Source organism: Nymphaea colorata, chromosome 1 (assembly GCF_008831285.2).
Source record: "Nymphaea colorata isolate Beijing-Zhang1983 chromosome 1, ASM883128v2, whole genome shotgun sequence".
Lineage (NCBI taxonomy): Eukaryota > Viridiplantae > Streptophyta > Magnoliopsida > Nymphaeales > Nymphaeaceae > Nymphaea > Nymphaea colorata.
The window spans coordinates 42,836,403-42,858,633 of NC_045138.2; positions in this window are offsets into that span (position 1 = coordinate 42,836,403).

The following is a 22,231-nucleotide window of genomic DNA, read 5'->3' on the forward strand; positions in this document are numbered from 1 at the left end:
TGGAAGCAAACGATGCAAGTAGAGATGGATGTTTTACTTTCTCGAGGTACATGGGAATTGGTTTCTCCTTCATCTGATGCAGTTGGTTGGGTCTATAGACTCTATACTATCAAATATATCTCAGATGACTCGAATGAGAGATATAACTTATAAGGCTTGCTTGGTTAGCTAAAGTATATACTTAAACTTATGGTGTGCACTTTTTTGAGACCTTTGCTCATGTTGCACTATGGATGGAGTCCCTTTCAACTAGATGTTATTAATGTGTTTATTTATGGTGATTTGGCTAAGACCATTCACATGCAACAGCCACCTATGCTTTGAATAGGAGAGTATGGAAAGGTTTACAGGTTGAAGAAAGCCAAATATGGGCTTAAGCAAGCCCAAGAAAATGGTTTTAAAAGCTATATGAAGTGTTGTTGGGTGTTGGTTTTTAGTGTTCCCCGTCTAACTAGTCATTCTTTACTAAGAAGATCGTGAAGGACATTATAGCAATGGTAGTATACTTGATGATATCATTTTTACATGGGACTCTAAGGAGGAGATTGTTGAAACCTATATGTACTTGCACAAGTGCTTTGTCGCTAAGGATCTTGACCCACTCGGATATTTCTTGGGAATAGAGATAGCAAGGAGTAGGGAAAGCTAGTTGTGGGAATATCTTCTTGATTAGCTCAAGGAGACCGGGATGCTTGGCACCAAACTTGCAAACATTCCTATGAATTTGTATCTCCAATTGTATGAAGATGATTCAGAACTGATAGATAGTAAGTCATATCGGTCACTTATTGGCAAACTCCTATAGGTTACAGTTATTCAACCATACATCTCTCTAACTATGGGAAAGTTGAGTCAGTTTATGGAGAAACCGCAGAAAATTCATGGGAAATATCCATGATGATTCCCAAGTACTTCAAGTCATCTCCTGGCAAAGGACTTTTATTTAAAAAATGCGACCCTCTTAACATCATAGCTTACACGAATGCAGATTATGTGTTAGAGATCGGGTATGGGATCACGGGTCGGGTCTATTGGACAGACTCGATAACAATAAATGGGGTGGACCAGGAAAAAAGGGGATTATAGCAAAGAATAGTGGGTGTTTCACACTAATCTAGAATTAGGGTCAACATGTGCGCGTGTTCCTCAAGGTTCTCTTGTAAGGGGTTGTACCTATTAGCGGTGACTAACATTATGTTGTATTGATTAATGACAAGAGATATAAAACTAGGTATTGTATCTTTGTAGGAGACAATTTAATTACTTGGAGGAGCAAGAAATAAGTGGTAGTTGCAAGATCTAGCATAGAGTCTGAGAATCGAGCAATGGCTCAAACTACCATTGAGATGATGTGGGTCAAAAATATGCTAACCTGCCTTGGAATAAAGGATTTGCTTCCAATGACGATGATATGTGATAATAGCGCAGCAACTTATATAGACAACAATCTAGTATTTCATGAAATGACCAAATATATTGTAGACTGTCATTATATTCGAGATATGGTTCAAGCAGGGAACATTTGTGCAGTTCATGTTTCCACGTAAAAGCAAGTTGAGGACATGTTTACTAAACCCTTACCTATATTTGGATTCTCAAAATGTTGCAACAAGTTGAGCAGGATAAATATATATGCTCCAGCTTGAGGGGGAGTGTTGAGAAAAATAGCTAAGTGTGTTGGGCGGTTATTAGAATTCTAGGAAGTTGCTTAGTGAACTAGTTAATATTTTTTATTTTTCTTAATGGACTTATTTGTAATCTGTATATCACCCCTCTAATCTCTATTTAAGATAAATTAAGGCTAACCCAATAGATAATTCTCTTTTCTTTCTAACACATTTAACAATTAAGACATAAATGCAGTCAGAACAAATTGATAATTGCATGAAAGAATTAAACCAACACAAACCTGAAGAACACCAACAAGTGGTGATGAATATGGATGGAGACAGTAGACATGGCCATCGAGAGTGGTCTCAAACTGGGTTTGACACAATGACGGCACACATAGTTCACAGGAGCCTGCACAAGCAGGACCAGTAAAAGTCCATCAAGCAGGAACATGTAATATGTATACTACTTGCTCCTCGAACAGCAAATCATTAGAGACAATCACACAGCCAAACCTTCTTCCTACTTTAGTGCCCTGAAATAATTTGTGAATCTAGAACATATGTATTTCAAATTGAAATTTACAGAATATGATCCAATTTAACTCTATATCATATACATGCACATGGTGATGTCTCCGAAACATAGCCAGAAATACCATTCTTAGGTTTTTAAGTGTGAGGTTTTCCTCAGGTAGAAATTATTTTTTTGGGGAAAATTTTGGCGTTTGTTTTCAAAAAACGAAAAAAAAAACTCAAAATTAAGTAAAAATACAGTCAATGAGAAACCAATAAGAAAACATAAAAAGTAAACAAAATCATAAAAATGGGGCCCTAGTGATGATAAAAATGATGAAAAATGGTTTAATTTAAGTTTGAAGTTTCAACCAAGGGCAGAGCACCAAGGGACCATGGCCAGCCTCAGAATTTCAGAAAAAAAAAAAATTCTGCTTGTATTTTTCAAAAATTTTAAATTAGTCTATATGAAAGTTTTGAAAAATTATGCTCTGTCAAAATTTTGAAACTATAGTTCCCCCACCCCACCCAACAAAAAAAAAGGAAGATCTTCTAGCTCTACCCCTATAGACAATGACAACTAGAACTAAAATTTGACCATCATAATATTATGAAGGATACCCAATATAGCAAAGTAGAAGTCACAAATGAAAAGTAGAAAAAATGGAACTGGCAAATACACGACTACAATCAAGATGAAAATTAGAAAATGGAGACTGAAAAAAAAAAAACTGGCAGGTAAAGACCATAATTTGATGGCAACAATGCCTTTTTTGTAAATAGCTTCAATGATGGGAATAAAAACGAAAAAAAAGGTGAAACAATTGCTATAATTGCGTGTTAAATATATGTTTGTGTTTTCTTTATATAAACACTTCTTTTTTTTTTTACTTTTTTCACCTTTTTAACGTTAATATTACATTTTTTGACATCTATGGTTATATTCTGAAGATAAACCAGCTTAGAAAAATCCTATTGTCCACAGTCAAGAAAAAGTTTGGGAGCCCATCACACTGTAAATTCTCTAATGGATCAGAAACAAAAGGAGAAAATGAAAAATTCAAAAGCTTGAAATTCCTAATGCCACCACAAAATGCTAAAACATAAAGAAGACATTAAAAATTTTTGAACAGTACTTGAAGAGTACAAGAGACTTGTCAACATATGCTGTATCGCAGTGTCAGCCTAAGGGCTAGCACAATTCACTACTTATCAACAGATCATGATCATTAAGCCGTATATACCCACATTGCATGATATGATAGTTTCTCATATGAGATATCCACTAATTTGGCATTCACAGTTAACACAAAGTTGTTCATACAATTAAAAAAAAGTGTACAAGATGTAACACAGGATCCATAAGTCAGCATGATCCAAACAACTTCACAAAAAAGTGACAACATTATTTTGAACTTTATATAAATTCATTAAGCCTAAATATTAATCATTAAGTTTGTAATGAAAAAACTTCTACAGAAAGTTTAAAAAAAAAATTATGTTACAAAATTAGGGCTTTCATTATAAGAGACTATCACTATGTCTATCCTCCAAACCAAAGAATTGTAATTTTAAGACTGTTAAATGGTTTCAAGACTCCAAGGAATAAGCATATAGAATACAAACTTATTTATTTTGATACCCACTTAAGCATTGAGAGCAATTGAAGTGGTCAATTTCAATGATTTAAAATGAAAATGTGCAAGTTGCAGGTAGCATAAGCTTGTTATTACATTATGTTTACGCAATTCATGTTTTATCTTTTTCTGAATTTTTCATATTTTTTGAATTTAATATGTTTAGCATAAAAAATTAAGATTGTGATTTTTTTTAAATTAAAATACATTGAATATCTAATTTTGCACCTTTGAGCCATACGAAGATATTGGCTTGGATGTTTTGATCTTCATTTTCTTTTATTGAATTTTATACTTTACACTTTAAAGACATAATAAATGACCTTCATTTTCATAGATAGGCATGTCACACAAGTGTAGGGTTTAAGTACAGTTTTCAAAAAACATGGGTGTGGGTTAGGTGAGAGTAGTCACACACGAGTATGGGGCATTTAAAAAAAAATGGGTGCAAGGACATGGCCGTACACACACCCAGAATATTATGCATACATACATACATACATATGTATGTATGTATGTATGTATGTATGTATAACAATAACAAGGTGCCCCAATATAACTCTTACTTATGGGGAAATTAAAAAAGATTCAACTCCATGCAGATTTCCATTGTGCATGAATATTTCAAGATAAATGAACATGCTAAATAAATTTAAGTTCCCAAGAAATTAATTAGACAACAAGCTAATTAAATGCTCTCTCTCTCTCTCACTTACTCAACCTACAAAGGGTGCAAATTCCATTAAAAGATGTTTATCTTTTCAGAAATGTGATTAATTGGATGACTTGAAGTCTTGAATTCATGCAGGTCTCTCTCTTCCTATGTAAAGTATATGAGTATTAAGAGACATTAAGGGGATGTTTGATGGCCTGGAAATATGAAATTGAAAATATATTTTTGGAAATATATTTCCTGGAAAAAGGAATGGGAAAAATATTTCTGATTCCCATTTTGATGTGTGTGTGATGACTGAGAAACTCCAGCAATTAGATGTAATGGCACAAACAACATATAAAATACCACTTCACTATTTTTGTCAACTGACAAAGACCTTTGTATATAAAAAGGCAAACTCTTCATCCACTTGAATATTTTTATGGTACAGTAATATAAGGAGATATTTGAAGTTTTGAACGTTACTCGTTTGTGATTCTCCTTTTCTTCAAAGAAGCTTTTGCTTAGTAAAAATTAAATATCTACCCAGAATAACCATCGTACATATACATAGATATGTACATAAAGGGGGGGGAGAGAGAGAGAGAGTTCCAAGTACATTTCTACATTCCATTGACATTTAACAGTTTTTCTATTCCCTATGGATTAATTATGCACACAAATATTCCGAAATAGCTATAAAATCATAAATGGAGAAGAACCAAAATCATGCAAAAGTGATCATTTCTATGTCATTTGATGTTTACCTCCATTTAAAAGCCTATACCAATTGTGCTAATTTCATCATCATTGGAAACTACAAATGGTAAGCAACTGAAAACAGACAACATTCTTCATATTTCAAGAGTAAAATGTGAGAGAAGCAGGAAAGAAATAAGACGTGCATGTGCTTGCATTTCTATTTTGCCATCTGTCATCTTCATGGGTCCACATCTAATCATGGTCCTTTCAGAGTGAGAGACCAATCCCTCTGTGTTTCAGTCTCAAACAACCAATTCTTGGAAATTCTTCTATCAAATTGAACAGCAAAACCAAGAATCAACTAAATTGATGTATCAACATATATCCATAACAAAACAGAATAAAAAAGAAAGCTTATAGAGAAAATAAATATACTGGAACACTCCAATGGAGAACCGGCCACATAACCATGTACATATGCAAGGACTCCTTCAACACCATCTCCTTGCAACTTTTGCATGCTTCAAACACCACTTCCTGCATGATTTCATTTTCCAAACGTCCATCAAAAACATGAAAGAATTTCCCTCCGTCAAATATCACCCAATATGGAACTTTTCCCATCGATATGGAACTTTGCTTCCAGCAATAAGGTTCCACCAAGATAGGTGGAACTTTAGGTGGATTGCTTGCCTCTTTTCTTTCTCTCATCCGTAGCAACGCAGATCAAAGGAAGGTCAACCACTCGGCCAGCCGGGACATATTCAGTTATTCTTGAAGGAACGGGTTTGAGTAGACAGGTTGAGAAGACATTGGCTTCCTCAAGGTTTACTTCTAATTGTCACTACTAGTAGTTGGAATGTGTCTATTGGTGAATAACAAACCATTTTGAGACCTCATCAGATCCTAGATTTGATGACCAATAAAAATGCAAGCTTGAGGTTTCTTAAATCCTTATCGTTGTATGTCCTTAAAATCGACAGAATGAGTGAATGGAGAAGGGAGGAAACTTACAGTCTTGCTCTACCACCCGAGGCAAGCGGAAAATCACGTCCAGCGGGAGAATGATGGATAAGAGTTGTTGCTCGCAATATCAAAGGATGAACTGCAGCAACCCGCGCACGCAGTCTGCATCCTCCTCTATCATCGGCACCATCAAGGATCCAGCCTTGCTACAATCGAGAGAGAAAGAGAGAGTGCTTTCCTTCCTTGGAACTCGGCGGGAAAAAGAAAACTTCGTAACAGTTTATTAAAGCAAGGATAGAAATATTTTTTTCCCCTCCCCCACCTGACATACAATCATACATACCATCATTCCCTTCCAACAAAAGGCAAAGACACATACAAAAGGGAGAAGAGGAGGGGGTGGAGGCGTGCTCATGTGCCACTCCGCATTTAATGTGGGGGCGAAGTGTGGCTGCGGGCACTCATTCCTCTCAACTCTATGCTGGCGGATGGGATGGCGTTGGGAAGAGGCCGGCTGTCTTGGTGCTAACGTGCTGCGAGAGGTTCAGAGAGGTGACAGAAGAAACAGGAGAGAAGAGCTCATCTGCCAGTCTCCACAATAAAATTCTATTAGTGGTACCATCCACAAAAAATGTCAGTAGAAGATACATGGAGACAAGCACCGGAAAAGAACAGAGAGGAGATAATGCAAGGCCCTAAGATTCTGAAGTTTCATGGAAAACATATAAGATGCAAAATGAAGGAAATATAGAAAATGATCTTATATCCATTAAGGCTGAACATAAGATTTTGCATATTATAGAGCCTCATAAGTATCTACTGCCTCCTTATGCTGCATCAGATATGCCCGTCAGTTTTATGTCAAGCCAACCCTTACATTTCTCTTCAACCATTCCAGGTAGTTCATGTTAAGTTTGTTCGTATGGGGATCGGGTCTGTTCAAGACCCGATCCACTTCTTTTATATCCACACGCCTAAGAATACTAGGCGGTGGCATTCTTGTAATATTTTATATATTTTGTACAAATCTGTTGTAACCTAATTAGGTTAATGTTTTTAATAGAGATTAAGGATTGCAGGGCTGCATTGGCCGACTGCATCTCTTCCTCCATCGTCTTGCTTTCTATCCTCTCTTCTCAATCTATCTTATTTTCAGCCAGAGAGACATGATTTAGTGAAGATTTTTACATGGTATCAGAGCCAGGTTGCAGCGTCCTCCGGTGGGTGTTTTCAATCTGATGTGATTTGCCCTAATCTGCCCTAAATCCCCTCTTTCTGGCGTGATTAGCCCTAAATTCAGTTTCTGCCCTAAATCTTCCTTTCTAACGTGATTTGCCCTAATTTCTGCCACTGCCCTAAATTCTGCCCCAAGTCGTCTGCCCTAATCATCCCTTTTTCATTATCTCTCTTTGTATTTCTTGCCCCTCTTTTCAGTCATGGATCAGCTGGCTCCTTCCCTTTTATCTTCCAGCTTTCTCTCCCAACTTATCTCTCAAAAACTAAATCATAGTAACTATTTGACTTGGAAACGTCAAATTGTCCCACTGATTAAAAGTCATAGACTCTGTGGACATATCAATGGCACTACTCCAGCTCCTCCAAAGTACGTTGACCATGAAGTGATGAAGACCGTTGTGGGAGATCAGGCTGCTGGGACTCTGGCTGGGAGTGAGATTAGATTTGAATATGAAACTCTCACTGAAAACAATCCTGAGTACGAAGTTTGTCTGGCTCACGACCAGTCCCTTGTTGCCTACATTACTTATACTTTGTCAGAGGAGGTATTAGGAGGCATTGATGATGATTTAACAGCCCTGGAGTTGTGGTCTACCCTTGCCACGACGTATTCTCAAGTATCTGAAGCACGTTTTCTGCAATTAAGAAGGCAATGTCAGGACATCAAGCGTGGGACGCGTACAGTCTTTGAATATTTGAATGAAATAAAAAGTGTAAGTGATCAGCTTGCTGCCATTGGACATCCCGTCAGCGACAAGGACAAGGCGCAACAAACTTTAAGTGGACTGAGAACAGATTTTGACATATTTTGGACAGCCCTGGAAGTTCTTCCTGTCCTCCCATCTTTTGAAGATCTGAAGGCCAAGCTTTTTCAGCATGAAGCTAGTCGTGTTCAGTGACAGAGTTTGATTCCTTCCAACAGCCACAATGTACTGATCACAGGAACACATGCACTGCAAGGGAATCGCACCCGTCATTGGACTTCTCAGGCGGGAATGGGAAGAGGTATTCTCCCAACACCGCAGGGCATGAATACTAAGCCTAGAAGGGTTCCGACTTGCTTCTATTGCAACAAGAGGAGACATGTAAAATCAGAATGTTGGCACAATCCTCAGAACAAAAATAATCAGATCAGGCGTGAGAACAAGGCAACAGTAGGGCCAGCTTCATCATCATCTGGCTCAAATCTGACATCAAATGTTTCAGCAGACGTGCAACAGCTTCTAATGACAGCTTTATCTAAACTCCACTTGAAACAAAATGAGCAAGGAGAGTGGTATGTGGACTCTGGAGCAGCAGCCCATGTTACTGGTGAAACAGGTAATCTCTCTAGTGTTTTTCCTTATTTAGATCAAGGCTCAGTTGTAACGGGAGATGGTTCCCATCACACAATATCGCATATTGGAAATGCACAAATATCTATGGGCTCTTCTTCCATTCCATTAAAGAATGTCCTTGTTGTTCCTAGTGTCAAGGAAAATATTATCTCAGTGTCCAAACTTATTGATGACACTCATTCCTCTGTTGAATTCACACCATCTTCTGTTTATGTCAAGGATGTTCGAACCAAGAAGACATTCGCTGAGGGCACTCGCAAAGGAGATATGTATGTCCTTGAAGAAGCTCCAAAGCTGTCAAAACCTCACTCTTCAAATTCATGTTTTCCAAGTCATAGTGAAGTCAATGTTGCTGAGTATAATAAGCCGTCCATTTGGCATGGTCGGTTAGCTCATTGTAGTCAGTCTTTTGTTCGAAGTCTTGTTGCAGACGGGCTCTTAGATAAGTCCAGTCTTAGTTCAGTTAGTGAGTCCAACATGTGCTCGAGTTGTCATATCTGTAAGAGTCATGAAACACAAATCAACAAATAAAAGAGCTTCAAAGGTTTTTGACACCATATATTCCAATGTTTGGGGGCCTACTCCAATTCCTTCTTCTTCTGGTAGTAGATACTATGTAATTTTTATTGATTCATATTCCCGATATACTTGGATCCATTTCATGAAACACAAATCAAAAGTTTTCCGCTTGTTCACTCAATTTCATGCCTTGGTTCGGAATAAATACTCCAGTAATATTGTGCATTTTCAATGTGATGGTGGTGGTGAATTTATTTCTAATGAATTTATTGAGTACTTACTAGATCATGGGATCACTAGACAAATCTCATGTCTGCATACACCTCAGCAAAACGGAATTGCTGAAAGGAAACATAGACATATTGTTGAAAGCGCGCTCAGCATGATGCATGACACAGACTTACCTATGATATTGTGGACTGAGGCTTTTCATACGGCTGTTCATGTTATAAACTGACTACCATTGGCTTTGCTTGGTGGAAAGTCACCATTTTTTTTATTACATCAGGAACAGCCACGTTTTGAGGAGTTGCGTGTTTTTGGATGTGTGTGCTATGTGCATATTGATGTTTCCTTAATAAACAAATTTCAAGATCGTGCTGTTTTGTGCAGATTTATAGGGTATGCAGAAAACTACAAAGGTTATAAGTGTTACAATCTTAAAACTGAGCGTGTACATGTTTCATGGCATGTTGTTTTTTATGAAAGCAGGTTACAGGATCCAAAGGCTACTTCTGTGACACTCAATGACAAAAATGAGGTCTATGATACTTGGTTACATGCTGAAATCTTAAGACAAGGGGCGAAAATGTTGCCTGAGCGAAAGGAGCAAGCTGTAAATGAGCCCGAGACACTTGTAAGTAGTTCCTTAGACAGCACTACTTCCTTGGATAGCCTGCCTTCATCTTCTCAGCCCAATGATCCACCTATAAATAATAGGTTCTCAGGCCTGGTATAATCTAGGCAATCAGTCCCTACTGCAGCTCCACGCCAATCACAACGCGTACGACATCCTATTGACAGATGGGTGAGCTATAACAATTTTTCTTTGGATTTTCAGCTGTTTAAGACAAAAGTCAGCAAAAAGGTGGAACTAAAATGTTATCAACATGCGAGTAAGGAAAAATGTTGGGTTGAAGCTATGAATGAGGAGATGGTAGCCTTGCATGAGTGTCAGACATGGCAGATTGTCCCTCGTCCAGATGATAAGAATGTTGTGGGCTCCAAATGGGTGTACAAACTGAAATATAAGCCAAATGGTAGCATTGATCGATACAAAGCTCGCCTTGTGGCGCGAGGTTTCACTCAGTAATACGGGGAAGATTATGATAAGACATTCAGTCCGGTCATCAAGATGGGAACAATACGTGTAATTATTTCTCTTGCAGTCTCATCCCCGGCTATAGTACCCATGATCCTCAAAAATGAGTTTGTAAATTACACAAGTCTCTATATGGGTTGAAGCAAGCTTCTAGGTCATGGTTTGATCGGTTTTCTCATCATATACAACAAGTTGGTTATCTCCAAAGCTCTCTCGATCACTCTCTATTTGTCTACCATACCGGAGAAGCTACCACTTGGATATGTTGATGACATTGTTATAAGTGGGAATTCTTCTTCACATATTTCTTATGTTAAAGATATGTTGAAGCAAGAATTCAAGATGAAGGATCTCGGCGAATTACGGTACTTCTTGGGTGTTGAACTTGACAGGACGAATGATAGATTGACTCTTACGCAGCACAAGTATACCCTTGATGTTTTGGACAGGGCAGGTATGATTAATTGCAAACCCATAACTACTCCTAGTGTTCTGAACACTAAATTGACTGCCTCTTATGGAACTGCGGCATATTCCAATCCTACATTATATCGCAGCATTGTTGATATGTTACAATACCTCACTTTTACTCGTCCAGACATAGTATATGCTGTAAATCAGATCTCTCAGTTTATGCATGCACCCACGGAAGGACATATGGATTCCGCTAAGCGGATCTTACAATACCTCAAAGCTACTCTTGGAGATGGACTAGTCTACACAAAATGTCCCAATGCTTCACTTGGACATAGCATATATACCTGTACTGATGTAGACTGGGCAGGGGATCCCGATGACCGACGATCAGTTTCAGGTTTCTGTCTTTTTCTTGATTCTAATCTCATTTGTTGGAGTAGTAAGAAACATCGTGCGGTTGTGCGATCTAGCACTGAGGCAGAGTATTGAGCAATGGCTGCAGGGACAGCTGAAGCGTCATGGTTACGACATTTGCTTGGACAGCTCAATCTTCCTATTGTTCAGTCTTCATTACTTTGTGACAATCAAAGTGCGATAAAAATTGCCTTCAACCCCATCCTACATAATCGTACCAAGCACATAGAGATTGATCAACACTTCATCCGTCAGAAGGTTGAAGAAGCCAAGATCATGCCTGCTTATATATCCACCAGTGAACAGATAGCAGATCTCTTTACCAAAGGACTCACAGGGCAGTACTTTTGGGAATTGAAGCACAAGTTGTGCATGATCAAATCTCATGCACAACTTGAGGGGGGCTGTTAAGTTTGTGTGTACAGGGATCGGGTCTGTAAAAGACCCGATCCACTTCTTTTATATCCACACGCCTAAGAATACTAGGCGGTGGCATTCTTGTAATATTTTATATATTTTTGTACAAATCTGTTGTAACCTAATTAGGTTAATGTTTTTAATAGAGATTAAGGATTGCAGGGCTGCATTGGCCGACTGCATCTCTTCCTCCATCGTCTTGCTTTCTATCCTCTCTTCTCAATCTATCTTATTTTCAGCCGGAGAGACATGATTTAGTGAAGATTCTTACAGTTCAAAATTCTCTAGCAGTGTTCAAAACTATCCAAGAACGATTGTGGCTTAGTTGTCTGTATTTCAATGCAAAGATGACAAATGAACCGAGCAGAAAGTTAGCGAAAGGTAAAATTTGGAAAAAGTCATGTAAATTTCAGAAATTCGGAGTTCCTGCACCAAGTTAGCGGAAACAGTTTAGTAAGAATTTTATAACTTCGGTCCAAAAATTATGAAATTTTTAGAGTGTCAAGTTCAACCCAACTTTAACCCAAAAACCATACAAAAGTCGGTCCCTAACCTCTGCAAAATCACTGGTGGAACTAGCAGTTTTCTACAGTTTGAGGAAAATAAGAGTCTAATAAGTGGGAACTCCAGATCGAACACAGGGAACAAACAGATATTAAGATAGACCAAAAAATGCACATTTACTACCTCAAATAGAAACAAGTCAAAGACTCAAAAGGTTCTTCAAAAGTGATGCAACTAGTTTAATTACAAAAGTTGAAAAATAAACAATTCCTAAAGTGTGATTGCTTGAAAGGGCAGCCCTGTGTCAATTTAAATCTTTGACTTGTGCTCCAACTCCTCTCCACTGAATGCATCGAACCTTACATTTCTCCAAAAGTGCCTGCGACTGCAATGACCAACTTGAAAACAAAAGAGAACAAAGAAAAACAAGGGCATAAACCTAAAGCTTAGACCCACTCACGAGGAAGAACTCTAAGCTCAACTAATAAACACTTTTAAACGATACACATGAAACAAAAAATAACCAAAATCCTTACTTGAAATCTATGTTCTCTAAATTAACTGGACCTAAATATAAACAAATTTGAAAGACCGTGAAAGAAGCCTACACGACTCTGACTTAAGCTATCATATCACACCCAAAATCCTAACTCAATTCAGGTAAAAGATAGACCAATTGAAACTTGTTTGGTTTCTGCAAGCAATCTAATTTCTGCACATATATGTAAATTTCTCTAGCAAAAATTCTCTGTTTTCGACATCAACTTTGCATCAGATTTCCTACAATAAAATAAACTAAACCCAAGGGATAAGTCTTGGGAAGCAAAACAAATCAATCATCAAATGTTAAAGTCACCCAAACATCCACAGTTTTGGAATAGAATTCTGCAGCAATCTCTACAATTGTAGGAGATTTCCGGTGTAGAGGGTGTGGTTTCGAGCTCTCGGGCAATGTACATGCATAACACTTGGCTTCCTACCAATTATGACAAGCTAACAAACAAAAAACACAAACAAACAATGACAGGATTTGTCTGTCTTTGCGCGAAGTTTTGCAGCCAGCATTAGTTTTTGTTTCAACCAAAAAATTTATGTAAACTCACTCAAATCAAATTGGATGCCAAAACTTTGTTGAGAACTCAAATAAAAACTTGATTTTGAAGTACAAGATCAAACTCTCGTGCAACATGAATCGGCTTTTCCAAAACCACTGTACATCCACAAGACACTGACAATGTAAAAAAAAAAAAGACACCAATGATAAAAGAGTTAAAAGCTAACGACTCTTTCAAACCCCTTCCTAAGCAAACCTTAAAAGAGAAATCAACAAAAATACTGCCTAGCCTTCACAAGAAAACAAATTGTGATGGGAACATGGAAAGGGAAAGATGGAAAATTCATTACACTCAGCATGAGTGGAATATGTTTGAGGGGTTTCATTTATTCTATGAATGGACTAGCGGTTTGGTAATAAAAAGGAAAACATTTTTCAAAAACAGAGAGGGGCTGGGAGTTCCTCATATGCCCATGAAGTCAGGAAACATTACAAGAGATGTCAAGTGTTTACTTTTAAATAGTTTATAAATCATCAATTTAAATCATAAGCAGAACGTGCTCGTGTTGTGCAAATGATATGCCTTTTATTTACCCTCAATACCGTACAAGCATCGGGATTCATTTCGCACCAATGTTGTTGAATCTCTAGAAGGGAAGCCTTTAAATTTTCAAATAATGAACACAAAGTAATCATCCTCAACGTCTTAGGAAATAAAAAAGAAGAGCAGATATTGACCCAAAGATCGCACATCCATGAAGATTGTCGCATTTCAATTCCTTCGAGTTCAGCCTTCATGCCATTTATCTCTTCATAGACACCTTTTTTGTTTTTCTAGTTTTGCTTCTTTCTTTTTTCTGCATCTGGCTTTTTGCCTTTTCATTTTTTCTTGCCTTTCATTTTCTTTTTCAGGCCGACCTTCACCTTTGAGGGAATACCTCACCACCCCAAAGGCTACTACGAAGCTCCACCGCTTTGGTGGTTATGTGTAGTTTTGTCGCGTATCCAACCCGCTTCACCTTGTGGGCTTTCGCCGAGACAAAGGTTCATAAGTCGTTATCTTCGCGGTATAGACATAAATCACCTATATGCCTACCCGGAACTCTTGATCAATGTTGTAAAAAGCGTATCGTAAGCTGTATCGGTCCGGCTTTAAGATACGCTGCATCGTAAAATATCGTAACGTATCGTAACCGTATCGTTTTTTTTTTAGTAAATCAGAAAAAATAGAAAAAAAATCATAAAAAATCAGTAAAAAACAAGAATAATATGTTCTTCACAAAAACACATAGATTTATAAGTCATAAGGTCCATAAGTCTATGAGATACCACAACGAAAAACAAGTTTTAGATGATACGTATTACATCACAAGATGGTAATGAAATTGTGAAAATGTTCAATGTCAATACATAAAAAATGAAAGCACTCTCGACTCTGATTCATAATCTTTATCATATTCATTCTCATCCTCATCTCCATCTTCTTCTTCATTTTCATCTTCACGATTTAAAAAAACCTCTTTCCTCCCAACGAGAATCAGCCACCCATGCACAAATCCATGGTTTAATCGATGATTTCATTTTGAAAATCGATGATCTCTAGGTTAAAAATGAAAAAGGGCTGGGTTTTTGTAAAAAAAACTCGAAAAGGGGGGTTCCAACCCCCATTTTTTGAAATCAGCCCATATCGTACGATATGGGGCGTGTATCATATCGCATTTTGTAAAAGATACGTACCGTATCCTACGTATCGGCCCCGCATCGTACGTATCGTACAACACTGCTCTTGATTATTAACCTAGAGGAACAACTACACAAGCCCCGAGCCCTTCTCTCAACTCTTATTTTGCTACTGCCAATATTTTATAAGACATTATGGTTTCTCTCTAAGGACATTTTCCTGTTAAACCCTTACAGACACTTGATCACTAAAGTCAATAGCATCTCCTAGTCTTGACTTTCTCAGCTTCATAGGATTTTTCTAGATTTCCTCTTCTAATGATTGACAACAAAAAAAACTTGAAAGTTTCCTTTTACTTGGGCAGGTAGTAAGAACAAAGGGAAGGCATATCATTGCGTGATAAGACACTTTTAAAATGTTTTTAGGCACAATTAAAAATTTTCTCTTTCAAAAAATTACTTGACATCAAATGACATATCACCTGGAAGTAGGAACTCTCTTCTACCAAAAGAGGAGTTTTTATGAAACCAGATTGATTTGTTGGGTAGAAGAAGAACTTCATATGCTCTCCTATAGAAGTAGGGAAGATCAAACTATCCAATTCAAAAATCAAACTATCGAATTCAAAAATCAAATACAAATCATCTATTCTACTCTATCCCCACCTATCTAATCACTCATTCCTTGCACCTTATGCTAAATAATCAAGAATTCAAGCAAAAAAAAAATAAAACGGTTCATAAGAACATAAACACGTCCTAAAAACAAAGAAGTGAACCTATATTTACTAAGTTGAACCCTTACCAGCTATAAGATATAAAATGTCACTCAAAAAAAAAAAATGAAAACAACAAAGCAAACCTTTCCACCAATGTCGTGTGAGGTTAATGACTAAATATCCAAGGGCGTTTTCCCTTCATCCACATACTGAAGATCTTGCATGAAGAAAGAAAAGAGAACTAAGACCACATTTTGATCACATCCACATACAGCTTACACACAAAAGAAAGTTATCAAATGCCAAAAAGAGAAAACATTTCAGCTCTTTGTGACAATCTGCCTTGATGAGACAAAGTGAGCTGGGCTTATGAGAAAAGAGGAATGAAGCATGACTAACCAGGAGAAATTAGGTTTTAAGAGAGCGCTATCTGAATGGTTGTATTTTGTTTATCACCAGTAATCATCCAAAAGTTGATTCCAGCCTTCCGAAGCAGATCGATTGTTTCAGGAACACCTTCCTGCAATGGCATCCAAAAGAAAACGAAGACAGTCTACTTAAGTCAAACCAGAAGGAAAGCTCTCGCATGAAACAATACCCCCTAGAGAAGGAAAAAGAGAATCATGTGCAGACGGTCTTCTATTGCAGCAACTCCAAGAACCTCAAGATTGTGTTCCAAACATTGGCAAACTTCAGCACTTCTCCACTAAAGGGAATGATTTGCATGCATTGACAAACTTTACATCTTCATTATACGACTCAAACATTTCACCAAAGCCAGAGTTCAGTCAGAAAGAATCACTTGAACAGAAACCAGAAAGTAGAGAAAAATCAAGAACTCAAAAATAAACAGCTCACCTCCCTGTCAACTAGAGAAGCATTAGCCTCTTTAAACAACATAGACCATTCTCTATATTCATCTTCTGATAATTCTCGCCATGCCAAGCAAAGGGTTCGCAACACCAAAAGCCGACCACCGAATCCAGAAAAACAACAAAACCCTAAATCTTCACCATTCATGTTCAAACACTAACCTTTCGATGAAAACCTTGCAGATCTGCTCATGGAGGAACAATCTGCAGACCATGTGAGAGTTTAATTAAAACTGAGACTACCTTAAATGCATTGCGGATGGTAGAATTTATGTGATCCAGAATGTAGCCTCCAGCTAATGTTCCAAATATCCCACATACAATTGTGATTCCTCCAAAAAGCAAATCTGCATTACTCTGCCACAAAGGTAAAGAAATTATGAAGAACAGATTATAATGAAGAAACATTTGGGACATATTGACTATACTGTTCTATAACAAAATGTTCGATTTTGATGAATGGAAAAAACCAGTAGAGAAGTCCAATTGTCCAACCAAATCCAAGAAACTTCGTAGGCAAAGAGCAAGTAAAATAGGCATAAAGAATAACTACCATCAATCATCTAACAAACCAGGACATAAAATATTCCAAGACCACTGCTTAACTCAACTCTTCAACTAGTTTGACCACAATGCAAACAGGAGATCAGAGATAGGCAAACAAGAAGGATTTTGTTTTATAACGCTTCCTTAAACCCTTTTCTTTTTTGCTGCTTTTTCTTTCTGAGAAACACAAATACTCAGTTTTCCAAAAACAGAAAGAAGCTAGACTTCATTTCCTAACAGTCATTCCGTAGATAGCCAACAGGACTAACTCTATAGCTTCCATATTTCCATTAGAAATTAGAAGCCATTTTTGCACAAAGTTAACAGGCAGGTGATAACTGATAACTGACAGGCAAACGAAGACCTGGTATAACCCCTTCAATAAAATCATCACTTCACCTCGTTAATGAAATTCTTCCTTTATTAGGTCCTCATGAAGACTGTCATGTCTTCACATCAACTGGTGGAGGAGACACTCATAGTAGACAACCACTAAACCCATAAAATGGTGGCCATTTAGCAATACAAATAAACAACACAACCTAGACCATTCTTATGTGCATCTGAGAAAACATAGGCAACTTTTTCCATCTGCTGGTCAACACTTTCAAAGTAATTCAAGTGCATCAAATTACACTAGAAAATTGACCTCCTGAGATGATGTGTTTGTATAGGATACAAGAATAAGTGGGTCAGGTCTTAGAGACAGGAGATCCATAGTTCCCACATATAAAAGGGAACTAATACTGTTTAGAGGTTTATGTTTTTTGAATGAAAAGGTTCCTCTCTCGCGTTGAGAGAGTTTGGCCCTAATTCCAAGGAGAATTAGGTTAAGTGTGTGTGTGTCTTTACCCCTTTTATCACAGCTCAGTTAGCCGATGGCTAACATCTGGTATCAGAGCCGATGACAACCAAGGAAGCACTAGCCGCCGTGGACGCGCTGCGCCGGCAGGCAGAGGCAGACCGTCTGGCGATCGCTGGGAGATTGGAAGGAGTCGAAAGGAACAGCGGAGAACTGGGACAAAGGCTCAGCGACTAAATAAGCACTGTTAGTGGTGATTTCATTATTGCTTCATCTCTCTTCCATTTCTCTAACAAAATTTAATGCTAATTATATAGGAGGCATACTTTTTTTTGCATTTGAAAATGCCAAATAATATACTTCCAAAATGCAATGCATGTTTATTCATATATTTGAAAAGAGGACCGCAGTACATAGAACCTCTCTTAGTTGACATACACTTAACAAACAAATTATGCAAAGTTTCTTGACCATGTTTTTAAGACTATGACAAGGTAAAAGGAAAAGATGATTATCATTATGGAATTAAAGAAATCTTAAAGATACATGAGTGACAAAAGGAAAAAAAAAAGTCATTGGAACATGGATCACCATTTCCAATTCTTGGACCAAATGCATCATTTCTAGCTTTGTTTTCTTGCATATTTGCACTAGTCACCAGTTGTAGCAAGATCAGCCACATTTACAACATCATGCTTCTCCATTTTTGAAGGTTCATTTGTTTCCATTAGAGGCTCTTTAATCGGTACCATTGCAACCTCTACTTCTTCTTCCAACAACTACCCAAACTATATAAATTGCATTAGGATATTTGGACAGGAAACTCTAAGGCAGCACCAAATAGAAAACTTATAGTTGAAAATTTAGCATAAACTATCCAAAGCAAATTCAAGTGAACTCCCAATTTTATTTTTGTGTGTGCTTCTTTGGCATTGTTTATATATCTTATTCTTGAATGCAAACAAAAAACATTGTCTTTGTGAATGCGAAATTAGCATATCTTACAACCACTAATAACTTTGCAATGTCTTTCATTATCAGCTGTATGACCTCCTTGACTCTATCTATCAACCAACTATAACTTATTAGCTTGGATAGCATGTTATTAGTTCTTTGTTGCATTAAATAATCAATCAAGAAGGCCTACTCATAGCTAGATTCTTTTCATTTTTTGTAAGTGCATGTGGAACGATATAATTTTTTTCATTTTTTTTTTCTTTGAGCTGCCATTTTGAGATGTCGTAATAGGCTAGATTGAAATAAAGATGTTCTCATCAGAAGGTTTACTAAATCTCATCCTGTATCTCAATTTTCAGAAATGTCATATTGCTAAGCAGTAGTCAATGCCCACTCTTCAACAATACTTGTCTATCCAATACTCAAAAGACAAAACTAGTGGATACACATTCAAGATCTTCAAATATCAAGTAAGCCTAAATGACTACATGTTAACATCTAAAATAATGGAAGAGTCTAAAGGAACATACTTGGATCATTGAATAAGCGGTCAATGATGGCCTCCCTCCTTGGCTTACTTGAGATAGAATTGTCCCCAACTACTAAGGCCAACTTTGACATCACTGTTTTCTGAGTTTGACATTTCTTCGAGTTAATAGAAGTCTGAGATGAAATTGTATTGACAAATAGAAAAACATATGCCCCATAAAAACTAACCTTTTGATGAAAGAGACCCATTTGATAGAAAGGTACAATGAAGTCTTCATGCCTCCAATAGAGGATCCGTGGCAAAATTTATAACATGATATGTTCATCCCCTTTGATATGTTTCAATAACAAAAACAAACCAACAAAAGCGTCAATACAAACGGACACCCACAAAAACTTTTCAGTCATTATATGCATATAATGAGGTGCCCTAATCGCAGAGAATAGTAAACAAAGAGTTTGTTCGAACTCGTAAGGTAAGTTTAGCAAGTTGAACTTTACTAAACGCATGTCAGATTTGGTTCAACTTGTTAGGATCATTAGCTAGTAAATCAAAAACTGCCTCATTTGCCACACATTTTTAACCAAGTACAAATTCCTTTCCATCCTAGTTCATTAGGTATGAGTCTACTCATATATCCATTATATATATATATATATATATATATATATATATATATATATATAGAGAGAGAGAGAGAGAGACAGAGAAAGAGGTTCTGGGTATCCAGAATTCACCATCTCACTCATGTGGGGCATCTGATTTATTGTGAACCACAGTTAAGATAAAATCAAGGAAAAAAAAGTGATGGACATTTTCATCTTCTAATTTGAGTTTACATCTTTTTCCTTTTTTTTTTCTCAGCTGTCCATCATGATGGATTAAATGGTCCCCATGAATGAGCTGGGTGAGTCTAGATGGTTAGAGTTACTACTCACTTACTATACACATACACATGCACACATATATGCATGTTTAGTTGTCATGAGTCCCCTTAGCATGAAGAAGACTAACCGCTTATATTGTTTGTTAATCACATTAATTCACTTTAGTGTTCTACCAAAAAAAGGCAGTCAAATAAAAGAATATTTTTCATCAACCCTCGCTTATATTTTTCATTAATCATATTAGTTCACTTCAGTCTGAAAAAAAAAGACAATTAAATCAAAAAATATTTTCAACATACTTTGGTGGCTGATACATTATGCAAGGCCCTCCAAACAGGTAAGAGTAGCAACAAATGTGTGAACATCTAAAAGTTACCATGTCTGTGTTTGGAGATGTCAATGCTAGAATTTAGAGGAAATTAATCGCCCATCCTTTTGCTTCCTCTTTTAGCAAAAGCGATCTAAGGAAAGACTGCCCAAAAAGTACAAAAATGATTACAACAGCATATACAATAGCAATTTCCCCAACAACAAGACCTACATTTGAGTCTCAGTGGGCTTTACATAAACATGAGTAGAATAGCCTACCAAATGACAGCTTGGGTACCTACAGTAGATCAAATGAAGAAACAATAGAAGATTATGCCCTATACGATGACATGCTCCATTTTGGCCCTGTGCTTACGGTACCATTTTGGCCTTGTGCCCACAATACCAGTAGTAAGTGCTATTTGTTGTGCTATTTCATGGGTGCATTCTAGATGTTCCGGCTTGTAGTTCAAGTTATAAGATGTATAGCCATTTAGAGACCAGCTATCATCAGTTGGTTCATTCCTAGTTCGACTTTTTTTCTCCTGTTGAACTTTCATGATTATGATCCACCATCCTTTGGGCATTTTTATTCCTAGTTCGACTTTTTTTTTTATCCTGTTGAACTTTCATGATTATGATCCACCATTCTTTGGGCATTTCTATTTATACAACATGAAACCAAGTGCTCTAACCACTGATATCGAATATACAATTCCAGTAGCAGTTCTCACATCAAATGGTCCAAGTGAAGCATCTCACAAATAGTTTGACCTGATACCTGAGATTTATTTAGAGTTCTCCATAAGTTTTGTTTGCATTAATGAAAAGAATCAAGAAGAAAAAATACCACATCATTTCCAAATAGAATAAGAAAATGTTGAATGATCATAAAAAACAATATGCATTCACATGAAAATCGTGACATTTGTTCCTTTGAAATTTACTCTAGATCAATGAAAACCTTTAATAGCGCATGAAATTTAAGGAAGTTGTCCTTATCAGAATCAAGAAATTTAATCTCAAGTTTTTGCGAAGAGTGTTTGATTTCTTCAAAAATCATATTTCCTTTTCTTATTGTTGAAAAAGATAAACTAAAGTGGTTATGTCAACTCTAAGCTTAAAAATTTGTAATGTATAGTTGGGGAAGCACAACAACACACAACTTGAGCTTTATTCTAAAACATTTTCTCCATTTTGATTAGACAAATCAATCAATGGTGGGGGCATTAGTTGTTTATTTCAACAAATGAATAGCTAAACATTGTTGCCAAAAAACGATCAGACGCTGAATTTATAAATAGTCATATAGCTAAAAGCCTACAAGTTTACAAAGCAAAACCATAATGCCACCAGAAATTGACAGATCCTGTACCGATGGGATAGGTCCCATCTCTCAACTTCCTGCATGAGAGAACATAGGTTAATGTATGCAATATTTTCCCCATATTTACAGTCTATGTGCAAGATTGAAAGATGGTGTATTTTTCTAAATACAGTATTATATGTATGTACCGTTGTACCATTAATAACTGCTAACAAAATTTTAACCAATTCATTTAATAAGACAGTAAGAAATAGTGGAATAAAGGTCAGTCAAGTGGATATTTTCATAAAAACACAAAAAAAAGAATAAGTAAATAAGAAGGTTGCAAATGGCATTG